A 20,836-nucleotide genomic window follows, 5' to 3' on the forward strand; every position below is an offset into this window, starting at 1 on the left:
GATATACTATAATTATTTATCCAGGTGTGGATGGACATTTGGAGTTGTTTCCAGTTTTTGGCTATTACATATAGAGCTGCTATGAATATTTGTGTACAAATCTTTATATAGACCTATGATTTCATTTATCTTGGGTAACCACCTAAGAGTAGAATTACTAGGTCATATGGTAAGGGTATTTTTAACTTCCAAAAACTGCCAAACTGTTTTCCGAAGATGTTGTACCATATTTTACATTCTCCAAAGCAGTGTGCTTATTCTACATCCTTGTCAAGAGTTGGAATGGTAGGTGTTTTCAATTTTATACATTCTAATTAGTGCAAAGTAGTATTGCAATGTGATTTTGTTTTGTATTTCTCTAATGACTAAATATGATAAGCATGTGCTTATTTGCCATCAAATATTTCCTTGATGAAGTATCTCTCACTTTCATGAGGAAAAGAGGATTTTATGAGGATTTTAATTGGATATTGAGTTTTGGGAATTCTTTGTATGTTCTGGATATATTTCCTTTATATAATATATGATTTGCAAATATTAGCTCCCATAGGGAGGCTTGTCTTTCATTCTATTAGCTGTGCTTTTTAAAGAGCAGAACATCTTAATTTGAACAATGTCCAATTTATCAATTTGTCTTCTTTATAGACTATACTTCTGGTATCTAATCTAAGAAATCTTTGTATAACCCCAGGTCTCAAAATATTTTCTTCTATGTTATCTTCTAGAAGTTTACAGTTATATAAAACTGTATACTTCTGTATATAGACCTATACAATTTAGGTCTGTGGTCCATTTTGAGTTAATTTTTGCATATAGTGCAGGTATTATTTCTAGTTTAGTTTTATTTTTTTTTTTTGCATTTGTTGAAGTCTTTTCTTTTTCCACTGAATATACTTTACCTATTTTTGAAAATTAAAATGACCATATATAAGTGGTTCTACTTCTCAATTATTCATTTTGTTCCATTTATTTATTTGACTTGACACCAATACCACATTAACTTTACTCTTGCAGCTTTATAATAAGCCTTGAAGTCAGATAGTATAAGTTCTCCAATTTGTTCCACTTTTTAAAAATTACTTGTGCTGCTATACGTACTTTGCATTTTCATATGAATGTCAGAATAGATTTTCCATTTCTATAAAAAGTTAATGAAATTTTTATTGAGGTTCCATTGAATCTATAGACCTACTTGGGGTGAACTGTTATCTTTAAAATATTGAGTCTTCCAATCCATAAAGGTGATCTGTTACTATTAAATTAAATTTTTAATTTATTTCATTCATTTTTGCATTCTTTAGTGTATGAATACTTTATATTTTGGTGCTTTTGTACATGATTTTGCTTTCAATCTCAATCTATTATTTATCACTAGTTGTATTACTTTCTTGTTGCCATTATAACAAATTATCACAAATTCAGTGGCTTAAAGCAATAGAAACATATTCTCTTATAGTTCTTAAGGTAAGAAATCTAAAATTTGTCAGCAGGCCTGCATTCCTCCTAGAGGAATCTATTTCTTTGGCTTTCCCAGCTTCTAGAAATTTCCTGCATTTCTTGGCTTATGGCTACACATCTCTCCAACCTCTGCTTCAGTTATCACATCTTTTTCTCTAACTCTCTCTCTTTCTTATAAGTACCATTGTGATTACATTAGCCGCATCTGGATAAACCAAGATAATCTCCCCATCTCAAAATCCTTCACTTGGTAATACCTACAAAGTCTCTTTTGCCATGGAAGGAAACATACTCACAGGTTCAGGGGTTAGGTAATGAACATCTTGGGAATGGGGAATGTTATTCAACTATCACACTAGTACATAAAAATATGATTAATGAATATTTTACATTCTGCAACCTTACTAAACTCACTTATTAATTCTAGTATCTTTTTTGTAGATTCCATAGTACTTTCTACATATATGATTATTTCATCTATAAAAAAGACAATTTTACATACAGATAGTTTTCTAATCTATGCCTTTTATTTTATTTTCATGTCTTATTGCACTCATTAGGACTTCCGGTATGATGTTTAGAAACAGTGGTTAAAAAAAAAATACTTGTGTTGTTCCAAATATTAGGGCCACACTTTATTATTCCATCTTTCATTATTAAATATGTTAGCCAGAGGTCATTTTATACGCACACTTTGTGAGGTCCAAGAAGTTGCTTCTAGTCTGCAGTATGCTGAGAGAATTTTTCATGAATGAATGTTAAATTTTATTAAATGTTTTCTCTACATATATTGAGATGATCATGTGGTTGTTTTTATTTCATCTGTTGATAAAGTGAAGTACATCGATTGATTTTCAAATCTTGAAAAAATTGATTTTCAAATGAACATTGCATTCCTGAAATAAACCCTACTTGGTTAAGATACATTTTCCTTTAATATTTTTTAGATTTTATTTACTAAACTTTTAAGAATTTTTTAATCTATATTCATGAGTCATATTAGGCTGCAGTTTTCTTCTCTTACAATGTCCTTTTCTAGGTTTGGAACCAGGGTAATGCTGACTTTGTAGAATGAGTTGGAAAGTGTTCACTCCTCTTTCATTTGGGGAATTATTTTGCATAGAGATGCGTGGTAGAACTCACTATTGAAGCCATCTGGGCCTGAAGGTTTTTTTTATGGGAATATGTTTAACTGCAAATTTATCTTCTTTAATAGATGCAGGGCTACTTGGGTTATACATTTATTCTTGAGAAAAGTTTGATAAGTCTTTTAAGAAACTTGTCAGTTTCATCTTTGTTATTGAATAAATTGGCATGAAGTTGTTCATACTATTCTCTGATTATCATTTTAATATCTGAGAAATCTCTACTCATATCACCTCTTTCATTATTGATATTGATAGTTCATCTTTTTCTCATGGATAGTCTAACTAGAGGTTTATCCATTTTATTGATCTTCTCTAAGAATCTAGGTTTTGTTTCATTCATTTCCTCTAATTTGTTTCCATTTCATTGATCTCTCAAGTCTGCATTATTTTCTTTCTTCAGCTTACCTTGAATTTTATTTGTTCTTCTTATGGTAACTTCTAAAGATGGAAACTAATGTCATTAATTTCAGATCATTCTTTTTTTTCTAAAGGAGACATTTAGTGCCATAAATTTCTCTCTAATTACTGCTTTTTATATATCCCACAAATTTTGGTACCTTGTTTGTTCATTTTCACTCAGTTCAAAATATTTTATAATTTCTTTCTGATTTCTTTTTTGACCCATCTATTAGTTAGTTTCCAAATATTTGAGGATTTGCTGAAGACATTTATGTTGTTGATTTCTAATTAAATTCCTTTCTGGTCAGAGAAGATACTTTGTATGATTTTTATCACTTTTTATATATATTAAGACTTCTTTTATGGCTAAGAATATTATCCATCTTCATAAATTAGACATGTATTCTTAAAAAGAATATTCTGCTATTGTTAGATATTGTTCTATAAATGTCAATTACGTCAAGCTGATTGATAATGGTAAGTCTTCTCTATCCTTACTTTCTATATCCCTATCTTCTACCTACTTGTTCTATCACTTATTGAGTTTGAATATTTAAATCTCTTATTATAATTTTGGATTTGTCTATTTCTGCTATCAGGTTTTGCTTAATGTATTTTAAAGCTCTGTTATTACCTGCATAAATATTTTGGATTGTTATGTTCTATTAATGAATTGACCCTTTTATCATTATGGAATGGCCTTTTTTTATCCTTGATAATGTTCTTTGTTCTGAAATTCTACTTTGCTTGATGTTAATATAGCCACATCAGCTTTATTTTAACTAACATTATTATAATATATCTTTTTCCATGTTTTTATTCTTAGCCAATTTTTTGTATATTTGAAGTCAATTTACTGTAGGCAGTATATAAATTGGGTCACTAATATTATTTTTCATCATCATTAATATATTGTTCCAAAAAGCCTAATCTTGGCTTCTTTGGAGGTCAATTCTTTTTTATTTCCAAATATTTCTAAGCATTTTAAATGTTTGAGGGAAATTACCTTCAGAGAATGTACAAAATTAAATAATATACTGATATCTTTGCTATTCAGGGACCAAATTGATGTTTTTACATAAATATTATATTACTTTAAAAATCAAGGACTCTCTACTTTTTGTGAAATTACTAAGTAGGACCACATTATGGGGGCTGTCCATTGTCTGAGTTTTCCTAGTGCAACTTGTTAGCCTCCCCCCATCCCATCCCCACATAATTGCCTTTAAGAAGTGCCGGCCAGCATGGTGGCTCACCCCTGTGATCCCAGCACTTTGGGAGGCCAAGGTAGGAGGATCATTTGAGCCCAGGATCTTGAGACCAGCCTGGACAACAGAGAGAGACTTCCTCTGTACAAAAAATTTAAAAACAAATTAGCTGGGCATAATGGTATGTGACTGTAGTCCCAGTTACTTAGAGAGCTGAGGTGGGAATATCACTTGAGCCTGGAAGGTTGAGGCTGTAGCAAGCCATGATTGCACCACTGCACTCCAGCATGGATGACAGAGCAAGACCCTGTCTCAAAAATAAATAAAAAAACAAGCAAAAAGAAAAAAAAAAAGAAAAAAAGAAGTGCCTATTGGCTTTCTTTGCCTAGAGAACATGTCCATTTACCTAACCAGTAGGCTCACAATGTGTCAGTATTCTAAATGAGGGCAAGTGGAAACTCCTGTAGGAAAAATTTCAGATGCATGCCCTGCTGTTGATGGGTCAGAGTGTCCCTCTAATAATAATAATTAAAATAATAATTCACATTTGTGAATTGCTTACTATGCACCAGGGCTTTTGCTATTAGAGTCTTATAAGCATTATCCCATTTAATCCTCACAACAACCTGAAATGTAGGAGCTATGATTATCCTCATTCTGCTTCAGAGGAAACAGAAGCTTAGAAGAGTTGATAAACTGGTCCAAGTCACTGTACATATCAAACAAATAAAATGAAGGAATAATAGGCCCCAAAGAAAGAAGCCAACTAGCCTTTCAGATAAGAACACAAATACAGCAACAGTCAGATGAATATCAACATTAATTTGAAAATTCTAAAAGGAAATTATAGGAATTTCCACACAGACCAGTTCCACTATCATTAGACCTTCTAAAGGAAATTGCTCTCCAAGAATTCTTACCTACATTCCTCCTCCTACAGAATTCATCTATTTCTTCTTCACATAGAAGACAGAATAAGAAATCATTCTTCATCCAATGTCTTTTGCTTTTTATAAAAGAAATTTTCTTCAGATTTCCATCTTTTCAACTTTCATGATCAATCTGATTGTCTAATTTCTCTGTCTTCCAAAATTTGTTTAAATATACATATCTTCAGATTTTTCACAACATTAATAAGGGGATTATACAGTAGGAAAAATTGCCTGACTTCTTTAGGTGACCCAAATTTGACAAATTCAAAATTAGTGAACTCACCTTTTTGACAACAGGACTGTATACACTTTTGAGTTAATGAATAAATCTAATGCAAAAAAGTTGCCAATGTGCTCAAAAAGAATGAAGAAAAGGCGATTTTTATCCCAGGAGCACATACGACATAGTTGGGGTTCTGCAAATCATTTTATTTTTTCGCTTTTGTATAAACTTTATAGGTGACAAAATGCAAATAAGTTCCTGTGTATAGGAAACATCATGTGTAAGTATAGGACAGAGTGTAAAAGGAACACTAAAGACCTGGCAGGAGATCTAGAAATTTGTTTTTTATTTTTTTTAGAAAGTGCATGTCATAGTAACTCATCTCCATCATACCTATCAATACTCTCTAAAACTCAAGGAAGGGTCCCTTTTGACAATTACAGGTTAGGAAGGTTATGTCCTCCCAACCTACATTCTTATTACTGTATGCCTTCTTGATCCCACTTCGCCCATTCCCATGATTAATCTCAAAGATCACTGACTAATTCATCAGCTTCATTAACCATTACTTCAATCCAGGATCTACCTCTAAGAAGAACTTGTCTTTATCAAAGCATTCATCACACTATGGAAGAAGGAACCATCCATTCGTCTCACTCGTGGAAATGTCCCCTGTGGCTGAAACAATATCTTATTCACTTTCCATTTTCCTAAAACTGGCAGCACAGCATTAGTGCCTGGGAAATAGGAGGTACTCAGTAAACGTTTTGAATGAGAGAATAAATTCTGCTGGAAAACATGTACAAGCATATCATAGTATGCACTCTCTGACCCCCATCATATAGTTATAAGACACTGAAGTTGGGAGAGGCCAGTGTTTCTCAATTTTTATTCTAGAGATTTTATTTGCTAAAGTATGAATATGAATTAGTACAATTGGTAAAAGAAGTAATCTTGGTATGTTTTTCTATTTTAAAAAATCACTAGAGTTAATTTCACATTTTATATCCTATAATTGATCTCTACAAAGAATATCTATTTGAACTCTGAATATGCCAATGATTGACACATAGAGAGTGCTATCATATGGGCCCTTAATTCCATCAGTTTCATCTTACAGTTTAAAAAGAAAATAAAACAAACAAGCATGCACACCCTTGTTTACAATGAAAACACATGAACGGAACAGTAGAGAGATTTATTAAACAATACAAAATTATAGCTAAATAGAGGAAACAGATTCCAGTGCTCTAAACCACTGTAGGATGACTATAGATAGCAATAATATATAATTTCAAATAGCTTGAAGGAGGCTATTGAACTTTCCTGATATAAAGAAATGATAAATGTTTGAGATGCTGGATATACTAATTACCTGATCTGATCACTACAAATTATATATATCAAAACATCACTATGTGCCCTATGAATAGGTCAAGTGAAAGAGTAAAATTTTTAAAAATTTAAAACATAAAGTAGCATTTGTGGTAAACCACAAATGTTTTTAAGTGTTTGGCAACAACCTGGATTTTGTGTTCTTACTAGGTTTATGCATAAAACAATTATTTTGGGGGTACTTAATTTTAGTTTTTACATGTTTTTAATTTCTGTCCTTCTTTCTGACTTTAAGGAAGTATAGCTGAGAGTGACATACTCAAAAAGAGCAGAGGATGTAGTAAGGCAAGAAACTGGCAACAACAAAACCATCCTGGAGAACAATGGTGAGCGTGCACCACCCACTGTGGACATTTAGGGACCACATCATGGAGCAGCTGTTAAAGTTTTTGGACTATTATACCTAGGTAACTTTTTTAAACGACAAGGAAAATTAAAAGGCTCCTTGAAAGGGTATTAGAACTTTTCTTAAGCCCACCATAAAAACTGCAGATACAGCTGCATTTGTCAAATCTGTCCCATATTAACTTATTGGTGAGCTGAGCAGTTTTCCTTGTACAAATAATTTTATGACTTGTTTCAAATGAATTTTTTTTGGAAAGGAGTAACTTCCTAAATTTATCCATCTCATAAGACCCTTTGCTGTGGAGATGGGCATGCCTCTTAAATTCTCTCATCTTCTTTGTCAGTTCTAATGATGTGTCTAGACATGCATAAGGAAGTTAAAAATTGAAGCAATCAACTACATAATTTGGAAAAAAATCACATACAGCTGAAATATTGAGTTGATTGGATAAAATGAAATAAACTGCCCACAAGTCTTCACTTTTCACTGCCTGCTCAGACAGAATTCTTGTCTAGGATGCAGTAACAGGGCTCAAAATTGGCAAAAGTCTATGTAATCCACGGAAATTGTTGATAATCAGCTCAGCCTCACCACAGAAATAGAGATCACTAGTTATAACAAAATAAACCACCTGCTCTCCCTGGTCACAATTTCAAGACCAGATCCTAAGTATGCATGTACAGTACTTTCAAATAACTGATGGATATTGGCATTCCAGCCAAATATGCAGATTTGATGAACATGCAGATATGGCATCTGATCGATTTTCAGATTCTCTATATATTTACAAAATGTCTTTTAACTAAACCTCGTTCTACAAATATAAAAGCAAAACTGGAACATTTAGGCATTGAGTGGACTTTGGGAGACAGGAAGGAAAGAAGGTTCTAGGAACCCTACAGATAAGTTATCTCATATAATCTTCAAAAAAAATCAGCAAATTTCTCTGTTCAACAAAAGTGATTGAGTGCCCCTATAAGAACATAATCTAACTTAAAAAAAGGCATGACTTCTGCTCTCAAAGGGCTTACAGCGAGTTGACAGCAAATAATCATCACTGAGCTCTGTGCTCTGATGGAAAAGACTGTAGTACCTAAGAGTAGATGACAAAGGAAGCTGGCCTAGACCAGGGATCCCTCATTTCGGAGATGAGGCCATAGAAGCTCAGAGATGTTATGTGACTTGATCAAAGTCACACAGTCAAGAAGGAATGGAGGTAGGATTCCTTCCCAATCTTTCCTGGCCCCAGAGCTCTTTCTCTCTTCTTCTATTTTGTGTGTGTGTGGTGGGGGTGGGGAGACTGCTTATTAAAATGACTGCATGAGAGATGAGAGGCAGTTACAAAACTGGGAGGATTCCTTGCAGTAGATTGCACCTACTTTTTTTTTTTCAGCCCATTCAGTTTAATATTCCTGAAAAGATCCATTCACTTCTGAGAAAAAAGTTTCCAAATGCTCACAGGACTGGTTAACTATGCTTTTGTTTCTACGTTGTACCTCTCTGGCTCCATGCTGGGACTTGATGTGGATAGCTGAGTTGGTCCATGAATTCTTGGTTGGTCATTATCTTTCACTGTGGTATATTACAAATGCCATTCAAAAGATAGTGATGAAATACTCCTGAGATGCAAAGCAACTACAAGTCTTACAGTAAGAACATGGCTACCTGTCTTTGTGTCTAGAAATTAATGTTAGATGGATTCTATACTTACTATGCTAGTATTCGAGGTGGCACATATTGACCAAGGTTTTCACATCTTGGTACGTCATCATCAGAGTGATCAACTCGTCCTACTTTTCCCAGTACTTTCCTAGTTTTAAAACTAAAAGTCCAGCATTCTTAGAAATTCCTCAGGTCCAGGCAAACAAGGATGGTTCAACACCCTAGTCAGTGTGCTACTCAGAGATCAGAGACCTATAGGATGACCATAATTTTGGAAACACAGACAAACAGACACAATAAACAGATCAGTGATGTTACATTAAAATACATGGGTGTTCTATGACATTACATGAAAGTTCAATGAGTTGTTTCTCATTAGCAACACATATTTCACTATGCTGGGCAGAATGGAAATGAATGTAATGCATTAATGCAGCGTTTCCATCAATCCCTGTACATGCATCTGCAATGCGTTGCCTCAGATGATTTGTGTCTTTGGTATTCACTAAGTAAACCTATGCCTTTAGCCTACTCTGGAAGACATAACAAAGGTCTTCATATCTGGGAAGTAGGCATCTCACTCCATACAGCCACATCATTCAGTAAGTTTTGTTTAACATCATCCCACCAGCTGTGGGATAGTGTGATGCGGTGTCATGCACCACCCTACAGGTCCTACTCCAGGGAACCTCCCCCAGCCTGTCAAGTGCAATCAGCACTTGGTGTCCTGGTTTTCTTTTGTTTGTTTTCAGGGTTTTGGTTTTTGTGGGGTTTTTTTGTTTTTTGTTTTTTGTTTTGAGACAGAATCTCATTCTATTGTCCAGGTTGGCGTGCAGTGGCACAATCACGGCTCACTGCAACATCCACCTCCCAGGCTCAGGCAATCCTCCTGACTCAGCCTCTCCAGTAACTGGGACTACAGGTGCACACCACCATACCTGGCTTATTTCTGTATTTTTTGGAGAAATGAGATTTCACTATGTTCCCCAGGCTGGTCTTGAACTCCTGGACTCAACTAATCCACATATCTTGGCCTCCCAAAGTGCTGGGATTACAGGCATGAGCCACTGTGCCCAGCCTACATTTCATGTCTTGATAAAGTCAAATAAGGTGTGTTTCTAGACTTCATAGCCACACTGTGATAAAACAACTCCCCGCCTTCCTAGGTAGTATTTATAGTAGCTTTTGTTTATTTTTGTTTTCATAGAGGAACACCTAAAATTAACAGGTAAGGGTTTCTGTTTATTTGTGTTTATATTTTCTTAGAAATAAAGTTAAGGGGCCAAAACTGATATACATTTAGCTCAACTTTCTCTACTGAGTTTATTCTTACCAATCAAAGAAGTTGCAATATGTTGAATACCAAAATCAAATTGTTTTATTAATAGAAGGACACAACCTTAAAACATTTGAGACTCATACTGTCATTTTCTTTTTCAGCAAAACAACTGCAATTATTGCATGAGAAACTATAGATGATGACAGTTCTATATGAAGTCATGCTACAGTCACCATCTGGGTCAGTATCTAGTCTCCAGTGGGCACAATCTCCAGATTCAATTTATGTGTTATGTTATGTGCAAACGTCAGGTTTTTAGAACCTTAGCACAACTGTAAGATGATCAACAGAAATTGTATGCAATTAACCAAGGACAGATTAGGGATAAAAGTAAGTAATTATTCCAGGGTGTTACAGGAAACAACCCATAGCCTGAAAAACATGTTTAGTCATGATTGTTGTAAGTGATTATTTTTCTCTCTTTCTTACAAAAAAGAAGTGAAATGTAACCTTGTGTCAATAACATGTTATTTTCTCAGTGTTAAGTTACTTTAGATGTTTGAAATAAGCAAAAACCAATCGTTAACAATTCTTACCATTTTCACTTCCAACATCATCAAAGAGAGACAAAGCTAGTCAAGCCAGTATTACCTCAGAAGGAAGAACCAGCCTACTTTGCTGCAGATATTACTCTGCTTGCCCCATTCAGTGATGGAAGGTCCTTGGAGGACTCGTGTTCTGCACAATTCTAGGCTAGCACAGGTATGTATCATTGGTCTTGTTATTATTTTTAACAGCTACCAATTATAGAATATTGGTACCAGACTCTGTCTTAGGCTGGCTGCATAAATTATTATAAATCCTTACAACAATGAATGGTAAAAATTATTTTCTAATATTTTACAGATAGGGATAGAGGTTCAGAGGGGCTAAATAACTCTGCAAAGATCACCCAGCAGGAGTAGTGGCAGCAGAATCAGGTATACATGTTTGGGATTCTCTGTAACATAGCCATATATATAGCGCACTGCTTTCAAGTGTTAGAACATGGCATAAATTAATATTTAAGTCACAGCAAAACTTTTGCTTTTCTCAGAATTCTCTTTAGAAAATGGCAATGTTAATTTTGTAAAATATTTTGTTTCATCTTGTAAATGGGGCATAAATATTATCCGGACTATTTTTCTGGTGATATTTTTAATATTATTAAACTCTAGAATTAAAAAAAAAATGCATGTTGTTGGCATCTGGATCAATTTTATTTTCAAGACATAAATATTCTACATTTTGTTTGAAGTATCCTAATGTCTATGAAAAGTGTCAGTAGTTGGAGGCCTTGCAGCATTATTTCTTGTCATTGTTGATAGGGACAGGAGCCAGGAAAATGCTGAGCAGAAGAGGCCAGGTCCCCAGGGAGGGCCCCACCCTCAAGTCTGAAACTGCAGCCTATAGTGAAAACTTACATCTCTATTTTCCTACTCGAATGTTGTATTTTCCAAAACCACCCATGGCCTTCCCTACCCTCTATCTTTTGCCGCCCATAAAAACCCCAGCCTCAACAGGCAGAGAGAGGAGAAACAGCTGAATGTCGGAGACTACAATTGCGCGTCAGAGAGAAGTGGCTTGACATCAGATGGATGGCTTGAAAGCATAGCTTCAAAGAGGAGTCTGGCCATGGGGCCTGCACAGTTTTGCTCCTACTGGCAGCACCCAAAAGTACTTGTTCCCGCTCCCAAACCCACTTACCTGCATGCTCCCCTTCCTGCAAGGGGTGAGGCACAGCAGGTCCAAAGCTGTTGGCTAGTTCTAATGCCCCTGCACTCCAGTTCCTGCCTATGAAGGGGTCAGGGAACTATCCTGCTTCATTGTGTTTTAATTATTTTTACCTCCTTCCAAAAACCAATTAGAGCAGATCAGAATGTTAAAACCTATGTGAAATAATACAGCTAATTTTTTATAATTATAAAATGACTAGAAATAGATGTGTTAAGTATCCAAAATAAGATAATAATTGAAGTTAGGCACTAAATTAAGTTTTGAGTTTCTATCAGTTATGTGAAATAGGTAAATATGTGTGAGCATATAATTCTTGTTTTTTGTTTTATTAAAAATAAACAAACTTCTTGGAACACTCAAATATTTGTCTGGCAATAAATCTTTAAAAAATTGTAATTTTTTAAGAATACAATAGCTACCATTTAGTAAGTATCCATGTAGCTAGGCCCTGGGCTTAGTAGTATATGAATATTACCTCTTAAGAAATAAAACCATTAAATACTAAATCTGATTTAAGATCTAGTATTCAGTAGCAGAACAGAGTGCCTACAGTTAATAGAAATTTACTGCATATTTTAGAATAACTAAAAGAGTAGAAATGGAATGTTTGTAACACAAATGATAAGAGCTTGAAGTGATGATACCCCAATTACCCTAATTTGATCCTTATATACTGTATGCCTGTATAAAACATCACACGTACACCATAAATATGTACCACTACTATGTATCCATAATAATTAACAATAAAGAAATACAAAAATAATATTAATCTTTCCAATATGCCTATGGAATATAATTTTTAAAAATGTCTTTGACCACAGTTTGGTAATTATTCTGATTCATTCTTCAAATGAATATTTTTATCTGCCTTCTATAGAAGTAGAAGATGTAGCATTAACTATTAATGCAGGAAGAACATTTCTGAGAACTGAGGTAAAATAAAATATATGGCCTGGCATATTTTGACTTCTGAGGAGCTGGCTTACTGAAAAAAAAAAAAAAAGAAAAGAAATTAGAGAAAGAAAAAAAATCCTTTCACCAGCTCTGAGAAATATCAAATACCTTAAGTAAGAATTTAGCATATGCAAGACTGTGGTCACTTTATAGATGAATCCCCTGACATGTTCCTGTGTCATGGTGCTCTTTATTGCCCAAAAATCCCTCATATGCAAAAAGCAGTGTTAGAATGCTATAGTCTTGCTAAAACTTCTTGTCTGTCATCCTGCCTTTACTTTAAATAAACTAAATGCGTATTTTGTAACTTGGAATAGGTAACATTCACTTTAGAACTGGCAGATATACACTGTTTTTTAAAACAGGAAATACGATTATTTATGACTTTGGATAGACTGTGGGAATCCTTGTTACTGTATATTCCCCTTCAGCACATTCTGTTTTTGTTATCTGAGATAAGCAATACCTATTTTCTGCAATTCTTTTTTTTTTTTTTGTACTTTATTTAATGAAAATGAAGTAACCACAATAAATGTAGTAAATAAGGAATTTCACTTTTTTATTTTATGTATTGTAACATTTTTAATGTTTGGACCCACTCAATCCAGGCATCTGCCATAACATTTGCATAAAATGACATAGTATTTGTGTATCACCTATGCACATTCTCCAATATACTTTAAATGATCTCTAAATTACTTATAATATCCAATACAATATAAATGCTATAAAAATAGTTGTGATACTCTGTTTTATTTGTATAACTTTTTATTGTTGTATGCTTAGTTTTTATTGCTTTTTTTCCCCCATATTTTTAATTTGTGGTTGGTGGAATCTGCGATGCAGAGCTCATAGATGTGGATAGCCAATTTTTACATATGTATATATACACTTTCTCTCTCTTTCTCTCTCTCTCTCTAGATATTTATATATATACACACACATCACACAATATACACACACGCGGTATACACACATATATCCTATTGATTCTGTTTCTCTGGAGAACTCTGACTGATACAGAGGCTTTAAATAGCAGACCAAGTAGCAGAGCCTTTCTTCTGTAACTAGTGGGGAGACTTCAAAGATTTCCAAGCATAGAAGTGACTTGACCAGGGCTAAGCTGAGCTATAGGAATCTGAAAGTGGAATACAGTATGGTTTAGAAAGGATAGATCAGAAACAGGATGGCCAATTAGGAATCTACTACAAAGGTTTAGTGTGACAGTATTGAGAAAGGAAAGAGAACAATAGATGGAAATTTTCAGAAATAGAATCAATAGAACTTGATGACTGGTTAGAGGTGGGATATGAGCAAGAGTGAGGGAGATAAGAATAGGTTTGAGATCAGGGATCTAGAAAAATGGTGATGTCCTTATAAGAATAAGAATGCCAAGAAAATTAACTGATTTATGGGAAGATGTTTGTGAGTTCAGACTGGAAATATTAAATTTGATTTGCTAGTGGGATATGTAAGTCAATTAGACCATTGAAAAAATGAGACTAACCCATTTATTGAGAAATTACTATATGCCAGGTTCAGTGCCTAGAACCTTACAGGCCTTACCCAATGTAATCTTCCCAAGCATTCTATAAAAAGAAACTTTTCATTATACAAATATCCCCCTTGTACAAAGAAAACTAAAGCTTAGGGAGTTAAGGCTTCTAGCAGAGTGCATGCACAGTGAATCAGGGGAACAAAAAGAAGGCCAGTGTGGCTGGAAGGCTGTGAGCAAGAGATGAGAGGGGTAGAAAAGGAGTCCAGGGCTGCGGGCGGTGGTTCACACCTATAATCCCAGCACTTTGGGAGGCAGAGGTGGGCGGATCACCTGAGGTCAGGAGTTCCAGACCAGCCTGACCAACATGGAGAAACTTTGTCTCTACTAAAAACACAAAATTAGCAAGGCGTGGTGGCACATGCCTGTAGTCCCAGCTACCCAGGAGGCTAAGGCAGGAGAATCACTTGAACCCAGGAGGCAGAGGTTGTGGTGAGCCGAGAGTGTGCCATTGCACTCCAGCCTGGGCAACAAGAGAAAAACTCCATCTCAAAAAAAAAAAAAGGAGAGAGTCCAGTCAGAGAGGGCCTCTGTAAAGGTATTTGTATCAATGTGAAGGGTGATGAGAGGTCACCTGGGGAATAGGGGACTTGTTTTTTAAAGTGACTTAATGTTTCAGAAGAATCACTGTGGCTGCTGTATGAGAGTAGACTTTAGGAGCAAAAGTGGAAGCAGGATGGCAAGGTAAGAGGCTCTCGTGGTAACTCAGAGCAGAGAACATACTTTGGACCAGGGCAGAGGAGACAGGGTTGGACTGGGTTGAAATTAGAGTCTCAAAGCTTTATTTAGGAACTCAGTATGGAGTAATAGAGAGGGGAAAAAACAGGTATGACTCCAAGGTCTCTGGACTCAGCCAGTGAAGGCCTAGCAGTGTCATTTACCAATATAGGAACACAGCCCTGAGGAGGGAGCCTGTAAGAGCAAGGGTGAGGGAGGAGTAGGTGAGAACAGGTTTAAGGTCAGGGATCTAGAAAAACGGTGATGGCCATGGACATGTAGAGGTTATCATCATAACTTAGTTGTAATAATAATATCCCATATCTGGACAGGCTGGGAGTAGGTTGATAAGGCAGAATTTGAAATACTGCAAAGCATTCTAGAAAAATACTCTCTGCTTATTACCCATGAAAGATGATCCCTTTGTTATCTTTATATGTGAACCCAACTATGTTATAAACTCTAAACCAAACAGAACTGCACTAACATGTCATATGCCACACCCTAACCAAAACTTTGGAGAGCTCCAGTGATGGATGAGGGGCTTAACATTTCCCTAGTAGAGAGGAAGAAGCCAATGCAAACTTAGGAATAACAACATGGGCCAATATTTAACGAGGACCTACTGTGCTGTCTACTTGTAGGTTTCTTTTAAATGTCATGATAATCATATGAGGTTGATAGTATTATGGCTCTTACTATATAAAGAAATTAGCTAAGCAACATATTAGAAATATGTTGCTAAACAGAGTAGAGGGAGAAAATAGAAGTCCAGGGAACCAGTCAAAAGTATATTTACAATAGCCCAGGTTTATTAATGAGGGATGCCAGCAAAAATGAAGGAAATGGAAACAGTATTAGAGATGTGTTATATTAGAATGTAAGCCTCAGGAGGGCAGGAACATGATCTGCCTTGATCACTATTGCACTTTATTGCCTATAGCAATGCCTGGAGTAGACACTCAATGAATATGTACTAAAGAAAGAAAGAATGAATCATTCTATTCCAGCTAGTCAACATGTCTATCATCTCTCGTGTGTGTGTGGTAAGAAGATTTTACTTAAGATTTAACATCTTAGTAAATTTCAAGCAAACAATATCGTATTTTTAACTATCGTCACCATGCTGAATAGTTACCAATTTTTAATAAGTTCTGGAGATCTTGAACATAGTGACAATTTTTAACTACTGTCAACCTGTTCAAGATCTCCAGAACTACTTATTCATCTTGCATAATTTAACATTTGTACCCTTTGACCAACATCTCCCCACTTCCCTCTCTCCCTATGTACATCAAAACACCAAGTCATATACTTTAAATATATATATATATATATATATATATATATATATATAATATTTACATGTCAATGATGTCCCAATAAAGCTGTTTAAAAGTGAAAGAAAGAAATAGAGGGAGGCAGGAAGGGGGAGAGAAGGAGAAAGGGAAAGAAGGAGGGAAGAAGGAAGGCAGGCATGAGGGAGGGAAGGAGGAATGAAGGAGGGAAGTAATGAGGGTAGGAACAAGGGAAGGAAGGTAGGCAGGGAAAATGTAAACAGCAATTACACGCTGGGACTTTTTACTGTCAAAGTTCTCACGTTTTCAAAATGTCTGTCTAGTTCTCTTTAAGCAAGCTCCCTTTTCTCCATTTAAACTTGCCACCTAGTATTAGATTTTTTTTTCAGTATCACACCCAACTCTGTGTTGGCAATTTAATATAATTACCATTAGGTGTTCCCTAACTTCTTCCTCATTCCTCAAAAGGTGCCCTAAATGTTTGAAGGTGTGTAGGTTTTTCTGGAGAGATAAAACACGCACCCATCACAACTGTAAATTGTTGTTATTGTTGCTTGTGTAATCACTTTACTATAGCTCTCTATATTTTTTCAACTGATTTATACTTACGTGTGACTTTATTAATAAATAGGAATTAAGCATAAATATAATTTTTTGTCCAAAAAGATATTTTTTATTCAACATATTGGCTATACAAATGATTTATTTTTAAGTACATTGGTAGCTATTACTGCCCTAAAGATGATATCTAAATGTACAAATACCTGACAATTTTTTTTTTAAAGAATGTACTAATAGAAAGAAAGAAAATTCTCAGAAAATTCAAATAGCTTGGTAAACACTGTTGACAATCTGCACTGAATTTAAGTGAGTTGTGTTAAAATAAATTTGACATATGTTGTTTTTCTACTCTGTGTTTTCAAGGCCTCATCTTCTTGTCTCCTTTGCTTCTTTTTCTTTTTCTCTTTTTCTCCTAATTAGTTACACACGCATGAGTTTAGGACTCAAGATCCCAGTATTATCGCTCTGGAGAATTCTTAGCAAAAAATAAATCACTAGCTTTCCTGGAATATTGTTTTCACTAATTGCTTCAAAAACAAACATTGTCAGAGATACACTCATTTTCAATGAAATAAAATAATGTTTCTCCCAACAAAATTGTCCTTGAGAACTCTAAGTTTTCTATACTGGACAGTGTATAAATGTTGTTAGCAAAGGTTAAGAAATAAGAGATGATTCTGTGTTTTAGTGCAGCATAGGACACTGGTTAAGTGCAAGGCCCTGGAGTCAGGCTGCCTAAGTTCAAGAGTGGGCTCGACTGTCTGAATTTAATCTCTCTGTGCCTTAGTTTCCTCTCTAAAAAATTAGGATGTTGATGATAATAATAGTATAATTATAAGATCTTTGTGAGGATTAAATGGGTTAATTTACATAAAGAATGATGATACCTGGCACTTAACAATTATTTCTTTCTAAAACACACACTGATGATAGACCACTTTGAAGAAATCAAAGTGAAAAGATTCTTTCCTGATCTAGGATTTCCCAGGCATGAAGATTCCCATTTAGAGAAGTTCATCTGCATTTTCTGATTCCGATAGGAACTACCTATGGTTATGATATATTAAGTTCCAGTGGAGAGGAAACAAAAACAAAATAAGTAAGATCTATCTCGGTTATTTTGTAGATTTTAGAAGGCTTGGTGGATAATTGGTTTTTATTTAAGTTCACAATTTTTAAAAATATGCAAACATCTGGCCCCAGCTCTTCATGTCCTGCCCCAAGAAACATTTTCTTAAAATTTTTATTTGGCTAATATCCTCTAATTGTTTATTGTCCTCTAATTGTCTTATTCCATTTTGAACTGAAATTTCACTAACGCATGAAGTCGTATATTAAGGACTTCTCTCTTTTTTCCTTCAAATCCAACCACCATCTCTCAGGCTCTCATAAAGTATTGTTGATTGATTGCTACTAAGGCCTTAACTTTGTATAGCACTTTATAATTTACAAAGCACTTCCACATATACCACTGCATTAGATTCTCCTGAAAAAGTATCTATATCTTCCAGTTTAGGAAACTAAAGTTGAGGAAAATTAGTTTGTCAAAGATAACAAAGGCCAGTGAGTAAAAAAAGCCAAACTTTGAGCCCATGTCCTCAGAGAAAGCCCACCATTATTTGCACTACACATTCCCCAGAACCAGCTTCCAGTTCTCAACCTCCACAACTAGAAGACTCTCAGGTATGACAAAACCCTCATTTTACACATTCAGGGGTAAGATGGATTGTTCAAGTTCAAAGTTTGGAATTTAGTGTCCTGACTCCCAGCCCTGTGTTCTTTCAACAGATAAGAAATAGTAAGATATAGAAGAGAAAGGATGACTGGATAATAAAGTTGATGACTACCCTCTGCACTCACAACCAAAATTTTGACTAAATGATTTGCAAACCCCTATAATTTTAACATGTATATGTTCTTTAAAAGAAACCTTGCCTAGGGTTTTTGAGCTGAGTTTGTATAGAAAAAGAAACCCTGTACATTTATTCACATGTTGTACTTCTCATCTCCCTTGATACAGGTTATGTGCAGTTTCTGATTTTGTTGAGACTTACTCAGACATTTGCCTTTGGTGTGAAAGATCAATATTTTTCCTTCAAATCGATTAGCCATGAATTAATTCTAGTGTAACAGATATGAGTCTCAGTGCACAAGCACAGGTGTTCAAGAAATATTACCATTTTATTGCTTTTTAATCAACTTAATATGGTACCAAGCCTGCATTTTCATCTTAGTTCTTATAAGAACTCCCTCCATTCTCAGATTGCAGCAGAATCAATGAGGGTTATGTGGAGTGCAGAAAAGGTAGGAAGAACCTCTAGCCAACAACTTGTAGCAATGACCACTGACATCCTCATTGTCTAAGGCCAGAGTGTTCCTGGAAGGCCAGAGACTCTGGCCTCCATGCCATATCTGGAGATAAGGGATCTTCTGTAGGTCCAGAAATTCCTGTGTCCAATATCTCTCCTCCCATAGGTGCCATGTTTCTGGCGCTAGAAAAATGGGAATCTTCCCACCTCCTCCATCATTGCCCTGATATAATGCCTTCACTCCCACTTCCCATGGAACACTCAACCCCCACTTCTTATCAGTTAGGGGAGAATCTTCCTCCTAGCTTTCTCCAGACTCTCAAAGACCTGATCCATTTCCTTTTTCCTGATAGGACATTTTCATTAACCCTTAAATCCTCAAGTATTTATGAAAAAAAAGGAAAGAAAAGAGAAAGAAAAGTAGGGCTGCTTCTCTTTTACATCCCACAAAAATCCCTTAGCTGTGAAATAGGACCAGCTAATATTTCAGTAATTAATTCTGACATATTACAAAGGTCTTTGAAATAAGTAAGGCATTGACACAACATCATTTTACATGAAACAAGATTTAACAAGACTGACTCCTCAAAACTATAAAGTCAAGCATAGTTGAAAGCATGCATTAAGAAGCATTATTCAAACATAAACTTCCAACAGATCCTGCACGAATGGTGCAAAGCTGCTGGATAAACCCTAATCTTTCTTCTGGGAGGGAAGTAGGTGAGGTCATGATGGCTGAACCTTGCTTAACAGAAGTAGAAGTCGCTGACACACCCAGTATACTTTCAGATGCTCCCTGAGCCTTTCGCACCTTCGCATTTATCCATCTCTTCCAAGGCTCACCAAAGGGGAAATAGAAACATCCTTTGAAGAATGAGAAACAGATTTTTTTTTAACTTTTCCAAAAATATTTGTCCTTAGCTAAAGAGATATTTTTTGAGTACACATAAAATAATATTTGGTGGGATCAGGGGTTGGGAAAACAGGTAAAGATGGAACAAAAGAGGAAGGATGACACTGTCAAAGCCTATTTTCCTAGACATCAGCAAAACATACCACTTCAACCTCATTTTTCTGAGTGAGGAGAAAAAAGAAAAGTAAAAGAACTGTAAGGGATCATCAAAACTCTATATTGCCAACTTGCAAGCTTAAAAATCATTTAAAACAAATATGGACAGGAGGCTGAGGCAGGAGAATTGCCTGAACCCAGGAGGCAGAGGTTGCGGTGAGCCGAGATCGTGCCATTGCACTCCAGCCTGGATAACAAAAGCGAAACTCTATCTCAAAAAAAAAAAAATATATGGAAGAACTACATGGGCTCCAACGTTTTCAAAGACAGAAAATTATCAGCATTGTGTTGATAACTCTCTCCAACCTCCTTAACTTCTCCAATGTTTAACTCATTACCATTGGACTAATGTTAAGACTTCTTTAGGAGGCACTACTGGATTTGTCATTAATGTTTGCTTTGTTTATTTTTAGGCACTAAGCTTTGACCGAGTATTGAAAAATGAACTAGACCTTGAAATTATTTGCAATATTTTTGCTCAGATTTGTCTATTCTCACCCCATTTATTTTTTAGTTGATCATTTATTAAGATCAGTATTGATAT

The 20,836-nt window shown here is 35.2% G+C and overlaps 1 long non-coding RNA gene across 2 annotated transcripts; it reads left to right on the forward strand.

Annotated features, from left to right (window-relative positions):
- Positions 1-201: 201 nt before the first annotated feature.
- LOC105725290 (uncharacterized) lies at positions 202-17,256 on the forward strand. 2 transcript variants are annotated; one of them, XR_001109258.2, is made up of 5 exons: positions 202-285; positions 10,212-10,290; positions 10,673-10,812; positions 10,957-11,030; positions 11,418-17,256. It is a non-coding gene; the product is annotated as an uncharacterized LOC105725290 (long non-coding RNA). The 2 variants fall into 2 exon arrangements; XR_001109259.2 differs by having other exon boundaries at positions 11,604-17,256.
- Positions 17,257-20,836: the final 3,580 nt, after the last annotated feature.

Source organism: Aotus nancymaae, unplaced genomic scaffold, assembly GCF_030222135.1.
Source record: "Aotus nancymaae isolate 86718 unplaced genomic scaffold, 86718_ANA_hifiasm-v0.15.2.pri h1tg000020l, whole genome shotgun sequence".
Lineage (NCBI taxonomy): Eukaryota > Metazoa > Chordata > Mammalia > Primates > Aotidae > Aotus > Aotus nancymaae.